Consider the following 5423-nt stretch of genomic DNA (forward strand, 5'->3'; position numbering starts at 1 on the left):
ATATGCTCACGCATATCACATCTGCGCGTAGCGCATATCACATGCTTGTGCATATCACATCTGCGCGTGAGAATAAAGAGAAGACCTCGCGCATCCTCAGGATAGGCGCGTATCACACATGCACATAATCAACCTCGTCATTATCCAAATCTGGATTAGGGCAACCTTGATTGTGCACGTCAGACAACCTTCCAGAAGGTATCTTTTTAAGGAATAAGAATATGCTGATGTTGACAGCTGCCAAATGAAAGGTGGACAACTCAGCATAACCCATGTGCTACCACGTGATTATAACCAATGAAAAAGCACCAGGTGTCCCCAAGGACACGTGGCGCAAATCAATTGGAGGAGGCCAACAAGGCTGAGCCCAATCAGTGGAAACCCTAGCACTATAAATACCACATCAACTCCACAAGGAAGACACACTCAATCATCCAGTTACATCCAATTACACACAATCACAGACAATTACAGAGTATTCAGCTACTAAGCAATACACTCCATTTTCCTTATTCTGATATTATTATCTTCTCCTACAAATACTTATTCTCACACCGGAGGGTTACCCCAAAGAGGACCCCTCTGTCCTTTTCTGAGGGGTAAGTTGACGGTGCTGTTCATTTTGTAGGTTGAAGAATCCAGATCCCAGAGATCCATCGGTGAAATAGCATAATCACACCCGAGGAAAGTAGATCGTCTACCAGTGAGTCGATCCACGTTTCTTCATTGGCGCCATCCACTGTTACAACGGCAACAAGATCTCATCAGATCTATAAAAAAAAAAACAAATTTTCACCATGGTTTCTGGTGCTCGTAACGTCGATCAACTTCTGGAGGATATTGAACGTGAGGATGTTAATGAGGGACAGCAGTTTCTGAGGGTGCCGCGTGATTCTACGCGCACCACCAGTAACCGTCCCTTCATCACAACTCCTCATGGCCAGACTGAAACTCCTCCAGACGATCTCACGTTACAAAATCTTGCTGGCGCGAAACAAAAAGGACCAATGGGTCCAGAAGATGAAACAAATGATCCTAAAGAATGGCTCATAAACGAGCAACGACGTCTAATGGACAAGTACAATGAGATGGTCAAACAGAAAAAGTTAGCCGACTTAACACAAAGGCTAGCGTTTGACAAGCAAGCCATTCAAGGAACAAAAAGGGCGCGCGCGCCGGAAGAAGGTCACTCTGTTCACACTGAACACGCTGAGTTTAGTGATGAAGAAGTGCACAGCGTCAGGAGGACGCGAGATACTCATGCAGGAGGCTCACAGCCCCGCGCGCAAATGAACATGGCGCCTGGAGCCAGAGCCGATTTGGATCTGCACGCACCATACAGCCCACCAGTGAGAGGGCAAGTGGATGTAACCACACCGTACAGGCCAGCCATCTTGGTGAAACATTCAAAATTCACTGAGCGCATTGCGAAGGCCCCAATTCAGCACAAAACCAAGATGCCAAGTGGTTTGGGCAAATATGACGGCACAACAGATCCAGACGATTTCTTGCAAGGTTTTTACAACACGGGAAACCTAGAAAGCTGGACGATGCCAACATGGTGTCACATGTTTGCTCGCTGCCTCACGGGCGCGGTGCGTGTCTGGTTCGAAAGCTTGCCGACTGGGCAAATCGATGGGTTCGAGGAACTTTTGGAAAAGTTCCAAGCTCACTTTGTACAGCAGCGCAGGCACACGCGCGACCCTGATGACATCATGCACTGTGTGCGCAGGAATGATGAAACGATTGAAGACTACATCACTCGTTTCAATCAGGAGTCTCTGGCAATCGGGGGCATCACTGAGCAACTATTGCGCGTGGCCTTTATACAAGGCGCGCGCAGTGATCAACTCCGCCGAGCTCTCGTAAGCAGAGATGGCATGCCCACCACTTGGGCCAAGCTAATGGAAGCATCGCGAGTATTCGCGAGAAATGAAAAACAAATTGCCCAAGATAGGGCAAGAGAAAGAGGGCATCAAGCAGAGGCACCGCGCAGCAGCGAAAGAAGGGGCAAACAGAACACTGTATGGTCTAGGTTGCAATCAACCAGTTTTTCTTCCGCAGAAAAGCAGGCGCAACCAAGCTCACCCCAGCCCCAAAAAGACGCTCGTAATCGCGGGGAGGGTGACAAGAGGGAAGGCGGCAGAGATCCTAGCAGACCTCTGCCAAGAATCTGGACTCCCCTCACTAAAATACCTTCACAAGTGTTAAGCACTGAGAATGTCCAGTTCAAAAGCCCCAAGCCACTACACTACAAGGGACCATCAAACAGTGGCAAGTACTGCGAGTTTCACAAGTCCACGGGACACAACACTGATGCATGCCATCACTTGAAGGATGCAATTGAAAAAGATGTGAAATCAGGCAAACTGGCTCACCTGGTGAAAAACCCAAGACCAGAAAGTGAACAACCAGATGGAGCCTCTGCCAGCAAAAAGTACAAAAGAATCTGTGTAGCCGAGGGAGGAAGGCAAGGGCAAACATCAAGAAAGAGAAGCGTGCAAATCCAAGGAGATTGGCGCGAGCAACAAGTAATCTTCCCAAGAATCAGGGGAGGCCCTTCTATCAGCAGTCCTCTTGTCATCACTACACACATTGCTCATTACGAGGTGTCAAAAGTCCTGGTGGACACTGGCAGCGAATCAGACATCATGTATGAGCAATGTTTCAGAAAACTGGATCCGACAGACCAAGCAAGGCTTGAAATTGTGAATGCACCAATCTCTGGTGTGTCAAATGAAATCATTCACCCCCTAGGTCAAATACAATTTGAGCTAACTATGGGGGATGAGAAACACAAGCGAGCCGAAGTTGTCAACTTCTTGGTCTTGCCCACCACTTCTTGCCACAATATGATCTTGGGTAGAGGAACGATTGCCCAATTTAACGCCATACCGTCGCCAGCGCACGGCGCGTTGGGGTTCCCAACACCAACAGGTGTAACTTTTGTATACCGAGATCATTTGTGTGCAGTGACAAATACTCCGCGGGAAGGGAGAATGAAACTTCTAATGGCAGACAACGCGCCAGAGGAATGGATTCTTAACCCAAAATTCCCGGAGCAGAAGATCACAATTGGCGCAACGATATCAGACGACACGAGGTTGAGAATGAAAAGATTGCTCACGGCATATATGTCGGTTTTCGCGTGGCAACACTCTGATATGACTGGGGTTCCGCGAGACCTGGCACAACATTCTCTCAACACGTTCAAGTCTGTAGAGCCAATTGCTCAAAAGAAGAGAGTCATGGGGGATGAGAAAGCGAGGGCCATGAATGAGCAGGTTGAGGATCTACTGCGCGCAAACATCATCCGCCCGATACGATACCAGACATGGGTAGCCAACCCTGTGATGGTAAAGAAAATTAACGGGTCATGGAGGATGTACATTGACTTCAAGAACCTCAACAAAGCATGCCCAAAGGATTGTTACCCCCTCCCAAACATCGACGCAAAGGTGGACTCCGTGGCGCCATTCAAGCTCAAATGTTTCTTGGATGCCTACAAGGGCTATCACCAGATTCAAATGGCACCACAAGACGAGGACAAGACCGCCTTCAGAACCGACAAGGGTGTTTTCTGTTACACAAAGATGCCCTTTGGTTTGAAGAATGCGGGAGCCACCTACCAGAGACTTATGGATGCCGTTTTCAGCGAGCAAATTGGAAGAAATCTAGAAGTCTATGTGGATGATTTGGTGATCAAAAGTAGGGAGGAAAAACAAATGCTCAAAGACATCGAAGAAACCCTTGGGCGCCTAACGGAAGTTAACATGAAGCTCAATCCGAGCAAATGCACTTTCGGCGTGCAAGAGGGAAAATTTCTAGGTGTAATGGTCACCAAGGATGGTTTTAAGGTGAACCCTGAGAAGGTGGAGGCCATCCTTGACATGCCCTCGCCATCCACCATGAAAGAAGTTCAGAAGCTGAATGGTAGATTGGTATCAATCAACAGGTTCCTAGCGAACCATGCAAGCAAATCTACCCCATTTGTCAATACATTGAGAAACTGCTTAAAGAAAAGCCAGTTCAAATGGACTCCTAAGGCCGAGCAAGCTTTCAGTGAGATTAAAGAATGTTTGATAAATCTGCCCGCGCTCACAGCTCCACTTCCTGGTGAAACTTTGACATTGTACCTATCAGCAGGAGAGCGCGCCATCGGCGCAGTATTATTGGTGGATCGCAAGGGAATCCAAACGCTAATATACTATGTGAGTCGGGTGCTGACAGATCCTGAGACGCGCTACTCCATCATGGAAAAGTTAGTTTTATCACTAACACACGCGTCACGCAAGCTTCATAGATATTTCAATGGTCATCCTGTTGAAGTACTAACTGGTTACAACATCCAGCAAGTCTTGCGGCGCCCCGCGCTCTCGGGAAGGCTGACAAAATGGGCCCTGGAATTAGGTGAACACACAATCGCCTATAAACCCCGTCCAGCAATAAAGGGGCAAGTTTTAGCTGACTTCATCGTAGAAATCCCCGAAGGAAGAGTTGAAGAGGCTCAGCGCGAGGTAGACCCTTCGCGAGCCAATGATGAAGAAAATGTTTGGAGATTGTTCACTGACGGAGCTTCAAACAACGAAGGGTCCGGCGCAGGTCTCAAACTGGTGGATCCAGAGAATCATGAATATACTTATGCCATCAGGTTGGACTTCAAGAGCACCAACAATGAGGCTGAGTATGAAGCCCTGCTGGCTGGGCTGCGCATCGCGCACAAATTTGGAGTTAAAAAGCTAGAGGCCCATGTTGATTCATACTTGGTAGCAGCACAGGTCAATGGCCTTTATGATGCCAAGGAGAACACCATGCCTCTATATCTAGAGCAGGCGAAAAAGCTCATCGAGCAATTTGACTGCTTCAGAATCATTCATATTCCGCGCAGTGAAAACAAATCTGCAGACGCGCTGAGTAAGATGGCATCAACCAGTTTCGATCATTTTGGCAAAGATGTCAGGGTAGAAGTAATGAGCAACCCGTCGGTGGTAGCGAAGTCTGTCCTTGTAACTCATACAACCCCTTCATCATGGATAACTCCACTAATGGAATTCTTGAAGGAGGGGAAGGTACCGGACGATCGCGCACAGGCGAGGAAGATAAGACACAAGTCGCAGAACTATGAACTCCTTGATGGCACATTATATCGACGCTCTTATCTTGGGCCGCTCATGAAATGCCTAGATGCTGAGGAAGCAAGTTATGTGATCAGAGAGATACACGAAGGAATCTGTGGAATACATGCTGGCCCGCGCATGGTGGTTGCCAAGGCAATGAGCGCAGGTTACTATTGGCCAGGCATGTACTTGGACGCTCTAAAAGAGATTCAAAAATGCAAAGCATGTCAGAGCTATGCGCCAAACACCATGCGGCCAAAGAACAACTTGATTCCAGTGACCTCTGCATGGCCTTTCCACAAATAG

This window comes from Bidens hawaiensis, unplaced genomic scaffold (genome assembly GCF_021521415.1).
Source record: "Bidens hawaiensis isolate Kalapana, Puna unplaced genomic scaffold, B.hawaiensis_p1.1 tig00036243_1, whole genome shotgun sequence".
NCBI lineage: Eukaryota > Viridiplantae > Streptophyta > Magnoliopsida > Asterales > Asteraceae > Bidens > Bidens hawaiensis.